The sequence below is a fragment of the Esox lucius genome, chromosome 18 (assembly GCF_011004845.1).
Source record: "Esox lucius isolate fEsoLuc1 chromosome 18, fEsoLuc1.pri, whole genome shotgun sequence".
In the NCBI taxonomy this organism is placed as follows: Eukaryota; Metazoa; Chordata; class Actinopteri; order Esociformes; family Esocidae; genus Esox; species Esox lucius.
This window is the reverse complement of record NC_047586.1, coordinates 15,769,225-15,782,508: the sequence shown is the minus strand read 5'-3', so window position 1 is coordinate 15,782,508 and position 13,284 is coordinate 15,769,225. Positions and strand designations below refer to the sequence as shown.

General features: G+C 42.8%; 1 protein-coding gene across 18 annotated transcripts in view; it reads right to left on the bottom strand.

Moving 5' to 3' along the window:
- The window catches only part of LOC105017684 (neurexin-3b), a 300,014-nt gene that overhangs the window by 236,913 nt on the left and 49,817 nt on the right, over positions 1-13,284 (bottom strand). The gene's annotated exons all lie outside the window — the stretch shown is intronic.

Genomic DNA, 13,284 nt, shown 5'->3' with positions numbered 1-13,284 from the left:
TGATTGGCTGGTAGGCTGAGGTAGATAAGCCAACACCTACTGCAGAGGAAATAGTTCATGACTTACAGGCTAATGAAGACCAAGATGGAATATTCCACTAGACCTTTCAGGCAAGAGCCAGGGAATGAAATTAGTAACATATAGACAAACACTTAAAATATTCAGGCAAACCACTGGCAAGTTTGGTGATAAAGGGTGACCCCATAGAAGAAAAAGCACCTGATAACCACAGTAAAATGTGGTGGTGGATCACTGCTGCTTTGTTGTGTCAACATTAATGGCGTGATGACTTCTACAAAGTACCAGGACATGTTGGGCCAAAGCCTGATGGCCTCTGACCTTCCAACAGACATACATACAATTCAAAACAGAAATGGTTGCAGGAACACAAAAACAATGTTTTTCAAATGGCCGTCTCAGTCTCCGTACAGGAATCCACATTAAAACCTGCCTACTAATTCGAAAAGGGCAATTCCTTTTCTTAACTTCTTCTTAGATTAAAAAAAAAGTTTTAGAATTGACACCCAACAGATCGTGAGAGATTAACACGTCCACCAAAATAAGACAAACAAATATCCTTGCTTCACTGAATTACAAAAAGCATTCGATAATACTTCTCAAACACAAGTGTTATTGAACGTGGTGTATGTAGGTGGTGAAGTACATAGCAATTAATTCAAATGGCAACAGAATGATCAAACCAGAGGTGGAGACATTACAAGGGCTGCAATCTCAGCCATGTGCTCACCAATATTTACATAAATTAATTGGCCAATATTCTAGATAGATCCTCTTGGTCTTAGTCTCCATAATAATTTGCAGATGACCTGTGCCTGATGTCACCTTCAGCATATGGCCTACTGCAGAACCTGGACCTGCTAGGGCTGTACAGCAAAACAAAATGTATTCAGTATGTACGTACAGTACACACATTATACTGCTGATGAACTCACCGGGACGTAGATACGTGTCTTTTGTTATTATTTTACTGCATTATTTTTCTTCTCTTGTTTCCCTCTTCTCTTCAATTTAAATGTCCCTTGACCATCTTGATTAATACTCTTGCTTTAATTACGTTATATCCAAAATCATTCATTAATTCCAGAGTACGCTTTGGCCAAATGTACATTGGCATGCCAATTAACAAAATGTAATGTAATGTAAAACCACAAAATTCACTGCCTAGTAAATGTCCCATTATGAGTGAAGGACCGACTAGTTTCTCTAAACAACTTACTATTAAATATACATCATACATTCAGTGTAGCATTGCACAGAATAGATCCCACAACGGCCAAGATTGCCTTGAGGAGTTTCTCCAGTATCAGCGTATGTCTGTGTGTGTGTGTATTGCGGTGTGTGTTTCTGTATGTCCGAATGTATTCCTTGGTGTGTGTTTCTATGGTGTGTATGTGTGGTGTGTGTAGAAAGAGACTGTAGAGGCAAAGCCCCTGGAGCATGACAGGCCAGCCTCCCTGGAGGCTTTCACTCATCAACACTGCTCGATCGAGCCCTGATGCCTGATCTGCCATTATATCCCGTCAGAACATTCAAGAAAAAACAGGACTGTCAAACCTTTCAAATTGGTATTAATTGCATTCAGTTCTGTAGTTAATCACAATTAATAAATAAATCCTAATATTAGCAGATTATTATTTTTTTATCATACAGCATGATTCTTCCATAAAAAGCAGTGTGATGAGTTACATACTTGTTAACTTTAGCCACGCTCGCTCCAACGTCAATGCAAGTGTACGGATTTACATTTAAATAACTACCCCTTCCTCAATCACCCATACATACAACTTTCATAAGGTCCCTTAGTCAAGAGTGGAATTTTAAGCACATTCATCCAATACATATTTTTGAAAGCCTCATAGATGAGTTTGGAATCTGAACACAACAACCCATTCTCACAAATTGACCTTTTGACGTACAAAACACCTACGGACATATTTCACAGTGTGATTTCATGAGGTAAAATCAGCCTCATAAGTGATTGGTAGATTAGTAACAATAACAAAATCAGACAGATCACAGAGGGTAAATGAACTGAGCGGGGTTAGCATGAGTTAATGTACAACAGTGTACTATCAGACGATTTAGAAGTAACAGAAAACTTAAAAATGTATACAACAATGTAAATAAAACTGTGCGCATTTGCCATGTTAAAAGCCATCTAACACCCCCCCCCCCCCCCCCCCCATGAGAGTGAACAATGTCTGTGCAGTAACTCCTTCTCCTCTGTCACATGAGCAGTACATTTATAGCCGGAGCTGATGTAATATTTATCATCTTTAATCTCCAACCTACATACTGGTGCCGCTCAGATATGACGCTGAGGGGGGAACTAACGAAGCATCTCAAATGACACCCTATATTATATAGTGTACCAGTTTTCACAGGGCTCAGGTCTACAGCAGTGCACTAGATAGGGACTAGGGTGTCATTTGGGACACAAGCCCACTACTCTCTGAGTGGTGTGTGTGATGCGAAGGCATAGAAAAGCACAGAGGGAGGTTACAGGGTTAAAGTCCTACACTAGGGGGAGGGACGGAGGGAGGATCTACAGTACTACACTCTACAGCATTACTGGCTGTGTGGTTATATTTGACCCCTGAGGTTCTGGATCATCCCCTTATTGGATAGCTACATTTCCAAAACAGGTCAACGTAAAAATGTATCACATACAAATAATTTTTCGTCTCCATATTTTAAGGTTGTATGTAGTATTTTATTAATGCAGTTGTGTTCGTAAAACAAGGTGAAATGTCTGAAATGAATCCGGACTGCAGGAACAGTGGCTGTCTCTTGATGTAACAATGCAATACTGATGAATCCAAGGACAGCAGGAGAAGAAAAAGGAAGGGAAAATCGGGTGGAGAATACTCTCTCGAGGTTTGTGAGAAACGTTGTGGCTTTAAATCCAGCTGGAACCAGCTATAGCCTGTGGCCAAAACAATGTGTTACAGGCGTGCGTGCACGTGTGCGTGCACGTGTGCGTGCGCACGTGTGTGTGTGTGTATCGACTGAGGGTGCCGGTGGAGAAGATAAGAGTAAAGAAAGATATCTTCTAGGTTTCTTTTCTTCACTACTAACCTGTAGGGTTGATTGTATACAATCAATCCTCCGTGTTATTTTTCCACACACATACACAGACGTTCCAAAAGCGGCGTGTTTGGCCACATCAGTGGGCACTCCCCAGTTATCCCCACTAGAAGGTGGGAGGAGGGCCGTGCAAGTGACAAACAGGAAGACTGGAGGCCTGCCACACACACACACACACACACGTGACCGAAGAGCTGAAGCTTGGGGCTGCCACAATGGCTTGGTGTGCTTTTCTTTTTATTTCTCCCTCTTTCTCTCCCCCCCCCCCCCCCCCATCTCTCCCTCTCTCCTAAAGGGCGATGGCTGCTGTGGGGCTCAGCGGGGTCCTGTGCTAACATCTCTCCTCCTCTCTCCTACTCCTTCTTTCCTCTTTTCTCCACCTTCTGTCTTTTGCTAATTTTTTGGGTTCTTCTGTTCAGCCCTCCCGCCAGGCATTCTAAAATGACAATGGAGTCCTGCAGAAATGACCTCTTAATGATACTGAATGTCTATATTAAACAGATTACTGAACCTCTAGAGATAGTGACTGCTACACACATGACCTACAGAGACAGTCTATATAAACATGCATTACCCCCGGAGACTATGTATCTCTATTACACTCATGATCCCTACTTAAATTAACTCTAGAGAATATGACATGACTTCAGAGATAGTGAATATTTCACACATGACCTCCAGAGACTATATTACATAGATGACCTCTAGAGACAAAAGGGCCTCTGTCATTGTTTCTCTCTATCTCCATCCCACTCTGTAGTTCACCAGGCTACCAAATCCTGCAGTCACAAACTGTGGTTAAACCTAGGCCACATAGTGCTACTGTCACAGGACTTAATGATAATTAAGGATTTTTACTATTCCTCACTAAGGAATATCTGCACACAATTACAAGCATTGTCCTAATGTAATCTGTAAGTCCATCTGCATTTAGTTACAGGAGCTGAACACATCTGGCCTCCAGTGAGATACAATTACACTGTGACCTCTAAATCTTTTAAACACTCTGAATGACTGTAGGAGAGTCACTGCTACAAAGGAAAACATACCCACAAAAACACATACGCAGTTTACTAACCTTGTGAGAAAGATACACACACACACACACACACACAGTGCCTGGGAAGTCAACAAAATGACTGTCTCAATCTGCTTGGCTTGGCTTTAAGGAAGGACAGCTGAACAAATCCCGCTGTCTCCATCTCGCTCTTTCTGTCACTGTCTTTCTCTCTATCAATGTCTCTCTTACTCTGTCTCTGTCTACAGTATATATGTATCTCAAAGTCCCTGCCTCTCTTTTATTTCTCTGTATCTCTCCAATGACACTCAGACGACAAAGGGATAGATTATAGGCAGAATTATCAGACAAAGGGAGTAAAGGATCGGGCTTCTTCATTAATGAACTGTTGAGGATGTAAAGATGAGCTTTCAAAGAGCCTTCTTTTCTCCCTCCTTCATTTGAAAATCTGTCCCTCCCAGGACCCCCTCCCTCTCTTCCATTTCTGAACATCTCATCAAAACAAATAAGACATAGAAATGACTGAACATCTCTCTACCTCTCAGAAGCACTTTTCTCTGGCACACTCCCCTCCTCTTTTCCTCTCCCCCACTAACAGCAGAACAAACACCAGAGGGCTAACTCTTACTCTTCTAGCTGAGTGGGAACAGGAGCACCTTTAAGACCAAAGAAAAGCACTGAGAACTCCTACAACCCCAGACACCGTCTTGAAAAAGAACAGGCCTTGAGCTATGCATGTAATAACATGATTGACAACTGCATAATGTTCTAATGGAGCACACGCACACACACAGTCACAAACAGAACATGCTAATTCCTTTGCATTCACTGGCAGCTGGTAGTATGTGGAAGTGCAGTTGGTTTTGCCCTGAGGGAATGTCCAGTATAGCACCGTGTGTTTCTCTTCTGGGCTGGTTTGAATCACAGGGCTGGATGCGTAGTGCTGGTGGTTGTAGTTCAGGCTCAGGTGCTGTCTGGCCCCGCCCAGGTCTAATTCGCTACCACACCACGAAAGAAGAGCAGAAAGCGCAGCAGACTCCAGAAAGAGACTCGACAATAAGGAGATAGCAAATTCCTCAAGGTACTGTAAGTATAGAAAAACAAACTGGTTTTCCCTACAGTGAAAATCTGAAGGAATGAAAAATGGATGTACCCATTAAAGGGCCAAACAACAGGACTGTATTTACATTGACAGGATTTACAGGATTTACATTGACATAACAGAAATCCAGAAACTGCAGAGGCACAAAAGACCTGCAATGGTATCCCTACGACCCCTTCTGACGAGCTCTGGGCAACTCCATATTTCGGGGAGAACTTCTTTGGACATTGTCACGTTTGCCACACTGGCTAATGGTAAATTATATTGGACAGACCTTAGCTCAGGGGAAAATGCATCATAAATAACCTCTCCTCTGAGTGCAGGTACCTATGCAAAATATCTTTGGCTAGAAGGAAAATACTGGGAATAAGAATCTTCACCAAAAGAAACATCAACATTGATTGCCGCGTTAATTGTCTTAGCTTAAGTCAGTTGAGAAGGGGTTCAGCGTCAACTAGGTAATACTTCCAAAATCACATTAGCCAAATTATTTTTGATCCATCCAATTATTCATAGCGGGATATGGCATGAGGCAGATACCAGAGAATTAACACATTATCTGATGTGAGACATTTGCCGTCTGTGTTCGTTTCAAAATGAATATTTGTGTCCCGAGTCCCGCGTTCATTTAAGGGTGAACTTCCAGGAGCACCTGAGAGAACGTCTAGTAGACGAGAACCCAGACTGCTTGAAACCCATTCAATTCCCAAATGTACCCGTGTTTGTGTGGACAGGAAACCACAACCTCAGCACAGCTGGGTGAAGCCGGCGTCGTTACTGACAGACAGCTGGCTTCGGGCACTGTATGCTGTCATTATGCTAGCTGCTGTGAACACTTTGACAAAGTCAATGGCATGACAAATGTGTCTAATGTCTACGGTAAAATAATGTGTGCTCTTCATATGATGAAGGACAATGAGTGAGTTTATTTAATTTTTTTCTCACAACGAATACAAGGAATAATTCCGAAAGACAATCACACAAAGACAGTTGACTTATGTACTCCCGATCAGGGCTGCTTAATCTCATTTCTGGAGGGCCAAAACAGTTCTGTTTTGTTTCTTACAGGAGTTCCCAGTTCCCATCTGCATTTGTCCCTGATAAAAAAAAAAAAAAGATGATGAAAACCATAAGTGTTCCGACCCTCCAGGAATGAGATTGGGCAGTCCTGCTCGAGATAACACTGCATAAAAAAAGAGACCCAATCTAGATTCAGACATCCACTACCTATAATATCAAAGGATCTTTACACAGATTTAGTGAGCCTTTTCTGCATAGTGAACTGCCTGCAGCTGTTATTTTAGACAGCTTAAGGAAACAAAAACAAAGCTAGAAAAATGCCAGTGTTTTCATCGTACACTCATTATATTCAGCCGTGTTGTTTGTCCCGTGTTTCACCCCTCTAGACACATGGACTTGGTTCATAGGTTCTAACCAGAACTAAGGTCACTCAGTCCAAGCACAAACGTGACAGGCAAACAGTGATGGTAAAAGTTTTGACAGTGTCAGTAAGAAATGACACTTCTATAGCCAAATATCTTACTGAACAATTATTTTGCTCTTTGCTAAATTCTGGCAAAGAAAGTGAGACATTGAGGATTTAGGGCAAAGACCAGCTGGGCTTGTAGAATTCAATTTGTACTAGCCCGGGTCAAAACTCTATGCCATGTGAGTTTAAAGACAACATTTAACTTGCCAGTGGGCACATTTTCTATTAATCCGATCTGAAAGTATTAGCCACAGGCTAGAGGGGTATCTAAGTTTTTTTCAATGTATCTGGAGAAACATCCTCATCACACCTAGGGAGGGGAAAAAGAGGGAGAAAAAGGGAGAAAAAAGACAGAGAGAGATAGAAAAAGGGTGAGACAGAGGAAAGCAGGGATGAGAAACAGAGAGAGAGGGAGAGAGAGAGTGAGGGAGATGTTGAGAAAGTGTACCATAGACTGAGAGATAACATGTCCCTATGGAACAACAGAGGCTTATTGAATCAGACAGGCAGTTCAGTGACAATGCAGTACCAGACAGAGGCCATAGAGAATACAGTAGTCATCGCCGTAGAAAGGAAAATCAGCCTTGGTCTGAACGAACAGTGGGTATGAAAGACAGGCCTGAGACAGGGAATGAGTATACAGACCCAAATAAACCACAGCTTAGACCAGACTGCTCTGTCTGTCAACAGTCTCAAGGTTAATGTCACAGAGAAACAATCATTATCTCTCACAAACCCCATAGACTGAGAATATCACTGCTTTGAATGACCTTCTGTACTCAGGCCTTGGTGGCTAGCCAACCTGGGTTTAAATAGTATTGTTTCATTTCAAACACTTTTAGGAATCAATTGGGCCAGCCTGTAAAGCCAGATGGACATTTTAAAGTCACAAGTGTGCCAAGCTCAAGTATTTGAAGTAGTATTTGAAACCAGTTCTGGCTGGTTAATGAAAACATGTGTTTTAATTTAAATAAAATTTAGGAGGTTTACTTTCTCACTAACAGCCCACTCACATGGTCAATTTCTCAAAAGAGGACAAGTTATTAAACCCTATATCTGTCCTCTGTCCTCCTCCTCATAAGACTGACAACGAACTGCTGGATGATGTGTGCGTGTGTGTGTGTTGTAGGTGTGTGTGTGTGTTGTATATGTGCACGTCTGGGCGAACCCGCGTCGCGACTAAAGAGCATCTGAGTTCAGGCTCTTTCAGAGGGTTGGGTTTTATTTATTGAACCCCTGTTTCGATTTACAATCTATTATGTTCCTACTAAGTACCATACATTCTGAAGTCCGTCGCTGCTCTGAGGGAACAGGGCAGGGTGTCCACAACTTGAGTCTGGCATATCGTTTCAGTGCTGGTGATTAGCAGAGATTAGCCGCTCTGTCACTCAGTGACATGGCATTTAATGAAGTTCAACATCTATGGATGTCCACACAGCGGTCACGCCACAGAACATGTCCTACAAACTACACCCCAGAGCTTGTAGTGCTGTGTGTCTCACACACACACACACACACACACATATTATCCAACATGGCATCTGGCCAGTCCATTACAATGACAGTTGGTCCCGTGTGGACCACTGAGACAGCCAGGACAACTACAGGACGTGGGCTTTGTTGCAAACAGCAGAGGACGTTTCTCCTATTACAGCACTAATAGAAAGCACCAGTCAAGGATTAAATGACCATATATCACATTCGCACACAGCATTAACAGCACATCCCCTATTATTAGTGGGTGCGTATACATTCGTGTCACCCAACAAGTCACCTAGCCTGTCAACCTACATGCCATTCATGTCACCCTAGTTTCCACCTTACATGGTCACAAAAAATCCCAGGACACTTGAGTAGGGAGTATTAACCCTGATGTCCAGGTTAATTCCCAGTATGGCCCCGTTTCATTAATGGCTACCTAATGATCTCCCTCACTCCTAATTGGCATGTATCACTCCTCATCTCTCCACCTCATAGCTGATGTGCTTTCTGGCACAAATGGTTGCTATGCATGATCCAAGTGGGTACTACACACTGGAATGAAGATTAGGCGGGCGTGTGTGTGCGTGTGTGTGTGTGTGCGCGCGCGCGCGCGCGTGTCCACTGCGGCTACAAAAGTAATCACTGCATTTCCCAGAACAAACAGAAGCAGGGCAGAATCGCCGCAGAGGAGCAAGGGAGAGAGGGAGTGAACATTAAAGAGAGAGAGCGATGGGGTAAGGGAGGGAGAGAGATTGGGAGAGAGAGAGAGATAAGGGAGAAAATCAAATATTAGTTAATAAACTAACTTGAAACAAGCGCTGCTATGAATATTCCCATCAGCCCCTGTGGGCAATACTATGACTCTTCAAAACTCATTCTCTCCATTCTTTTTCTCTGCCTTTCTTTCCCTCCGACCGTCTCTCTGCCGTTCTCTCCATCCTTCATTCTGTTACACTCGCTCTCTAATTCTCTCTTTATTAACCTTTCTGTACCCCACTTTCCTCTCTCTACTCCTCCATCTCTCTCCTCCATCTCTCCCCTCCATCTCTCTCTACTCTCAGCAGTTTGACTTCAAAGCAGCCTCTCCCGCTGAATGGGAGCAGATTAGCGGGTAGGATAAAGCTACACAATATGCTGAGAGTACCACGTATCCCAGATCTATCTTTTATGTGTTAATCACTGTCAAAGCGGTGCTGGAACTGGATGGAGACCAATCAGAATGGGGCTGTCGCAAATGTCACCCTATTCTCTCTGTTGTGCACCCAGTGGGGACTAGGGATGGATTTGGGACTGTGAGGATGGAAGTGGAACTGTTAGGATTCGGGTCATGAGAGGCTGTGACTGTGGGAAGGGACTGGAACACAGAATGACATCAGCAACAAATGGCTACTACATCGTGTTTCAGTGTCCATGTTGGACAGTGTTAATGTAACGTTCACTGTTGCATTGCTTGGGAGTCCTGACCGATTGAAACATTATTCATTCTAGATTTAAAACACAATAGAAACGTTATAGTTTCTGCCACCATCAAACATGTGCAATGGTCTTTAAAACATACATATTGGAAGGTCTTAAATGGGAAGACTGCAGAATTCATAGTTAATATTTCTATAGGCGGGTGCCTATAGAAATCCCCTTCTGACTTAAATTACCCCTTAAGACTCATAAGAGCACAGCAAGCAGTCAGAGAGAGCGAGAGAGAGAGATGGAGAGAATGGCATCAGAAGATCCAAAGAGCCCATTTCCAGTAGGGTAGTTTTTGGAGAAACCAGACAGAAAAGGGGAGAGGCTGGCCTCCTTCTAAGAGCAGCCCAGGCTGAGAGAGCCTATCTTAGGGACTGCAGGGGATAAGAGGCCCTAGTGGAAGAGAAGAGCTCTCTATCTAACCAGCACTCCAATCACAGCGTAATCCTCTCAGTAAACCTACTGCTATAGGAGTGACTGAGGGAGGGAGTTTTCACTGTTTTGTAACAGACTCTCATGCTTACATCATTGGTTTTGGTGGTCTGTGACTGGGTCTTGAAGAGCTCTTGCAGGGGAATACTGACAGCTTCTCTCACCTCTACACCAAAATAGCTAACAGGCTTCAGACACAATCCACAGAAACAATATCCTCCTTCAACATTCAGCGGATTAAGCAATGTCATCAAAATCAGAGTGAAATATTATTCTGGTTTCATTATGACTATCAAGAAAGGTTTCATCATGAAAGATCTGCTGTTGCAGTTGAAATTAAGCGATTGTAATGGGGAGACAGGGAATGAACACAGTTCCTGTATGGCATTAATTAACCAAAAGTGGTAGAGAGTTGAGTGTAAACAAATGCAAAATCGATGGGGCGTGGTACAGCGCGGTGCTTTCCTCTTCTTCCTCTGCCGAGTTGATTTTCCAGGGCCCTTCATCCTTCCCTCGACGATGCCTGATTTGGACCATGTGTCTCGTCAAAGAGTGCAGCCGAGCTGCTTTCAATGGCCCCAGATACTTCAAAAGGGACTCAAGGTGTCCTACCATACAGGCTATAAGATGTGCACTTTCTCTTGGCCATACAAACCTGTAATTCTGTATGACACGGGCCTCTTGTTATCCTCTCTGACTAGACTCTTACTTGCTAGGCCAGTTCACAGTACACCTTCCACTTCTTTATAATTGTCTTAACCGTGCTACAAAAGGATATTCCAGGCCTTTTGCATATCCTTCCTCTGATCTGTCTTTCCTCAACTTTCGCCCTTTACAGAGAGGAATTCGACAGTAAGGGTTAGATAATTTAGCGGTAACATTTTTAAATCTGTCGTTTTAAGGACTGTTCATGTAAATCATTTTGGATCAAACTGTCTGCTAAATGACTTACTGTAAATCTAAATCTTAGGGAAACGTTGTCCTGTCTGCTAAGACAATGAGCCAGTTAGGACGTACGTCCCCTGAAAATGCCCACAGAAACACCTCACAGCCAGCGAAGCCTGTCAAAAAGTGTCCCAGCTCTGCAACGCATCACATGGCCCAGTTAAAGACAACTGTATTGCAGAAGCCGGAGATGACCAGTGTTCCACAGTGCTAAGAGGGGAGGGAGGAGTTCCAGAGAAAAGGAAAAACATTTATAAAATCTGCCTGGGATTACAAACACACAGAGCACAGTGAAGGGCATTTCTTATGAAGAGGGGGAGTTGGTGTGGAAGAACAACCATTACAGCAGCAAACGTAATCTGATGAGTGCTACGTGCATTTGTGTGCCTGCTTGGGTGCGTGGGGGATGGGTGGACAGAGGAGGTAGCTAGGGATGGAGATAGAGCAGATGGACAAAGAGGAGATCACAGAAAGAGGATTATGCCACATCCAACTATCATGGCACTCTTAACAGGAGTCCCCAGTCAGTGGGAACATCCACAGGCCGACCACAAAAGGAAGCACCCACCAACACAACCTCCAGCCTTGAGATGGTCTTGTTAACCACAGTCCTGCCTGTCTGGGGGAGAGGCTGTGCCACAGCAATGATAGATATCCATCTTTTCATCACTGGATATTTGTACAGTCTAAAAGCCACTTTCTCTGTATCAGGACCAAGGAGAGTTCCAAAGAGAGGCCTCACTGATGCTTTAGAACCACGGTGTCCATCTAAAATCCACATTTAGTATGAGATTCAGAACCATGAATAGTTCCACTCTGAAATATACCAGCTAGTCCTTTGTGATTCAGAACTATGAATTGTTCCTCTCTGAAATGCACCAGCTACTCCTTTGTGATTCAGAACCATGGACATGTCCTCACTGAAATACAGTACACCAGCTACAACTGTCCGAATCAGAACTGTGGATAGTCGCATTCTGAAATATACCAGCTCCTACAATTTGTGATTCAGAACCTTGGATAGTTCCACTCTGAAATGCATCAGCTACTGTTTGAATCAGAACCATGGACAGTTCCATTCTGAAACGCATCAGCTACTGTCAGATTCAGAACCATGGATAGTTCCACTCTGAAATGCATCAGCTACTGTTTGAATCAGAACCATGGATAGTTCCATTCTGAAAGGCATCAGCTACTGTCAGATTCAGAACCATGGATAGTTCCATTCTGAAACGCATCAGCTACTGTGAGATTCAGAACCATGGATAGTTCCATTCTGAAACGCATCAGCTACTGTGAGATTCAGAACCATGGATAGTTCCATTCTGAAACGCATCAGCTACTGTCAGATTCAGAACCATGGATAGTTCCATTCTGAAACGCATCAGCTACTGTGAGATTCAGAACCATGGATAGTTGCATTCTGAAATGCATCAGCTACTACTGTATGATTCAGGACTTTCATAGTCTCACTGAAAAATACCTACTACAAGATTCAAAACCATGGTGCTAGGGTCAGAATATCAGAATTAATTTCAATAAAAATAGGCAAAATTATTATAACAGGAAGTATTTTTTAAGGATATAATTGAATATATATATATTTTTTCAAAGCTATTCAAAAACAGTGAATTTTTTTTATATGAAAATATGTTACTTGAATAAAAGAACAGACCACTAAAATACACCTTCTCAAAAAGTTTCTATTCCTGTCATCAGATGTTAGATTGTTCCCTTACATATGACAGTGTTTGATCGGATGCATTAAAGGACATTTAAAAACATTAAGAACATTTTCTTATTATTGTCAATCCCCAACACAATCTTAAAATATGTAGAGACTCTTTCAATTATTTACAAAAGGTTTTGGAGAATACATTATAAAATAAAAAAATTTATCAGATAGAGGGGCTAAGATTTGCGTGTGATCTTCACAGTGAAGTGAACAGTAATTCTGTGAGGGTCCAGAAAATAGGAATGTGATCTCTACTAATGCAATGCGCACAAACACACAGACACACACCACATACATCTAAATCCACACACAAACACACACACGCCATATACAGAGAAAGCCACACAGTTTTGAAGGAGCAACCATAATGGCTGCAGTCCATAAGGCCCATCTGTTATGGTCTGGGACAGAGCCCTGCAAGCCTGCTGGAATGGATTCTCCAGACTACAACCAATCTGTTATGGTCTGGGACAGAGCCCTGCAAGCCTGCTGGAATGGATTCTCCAGAC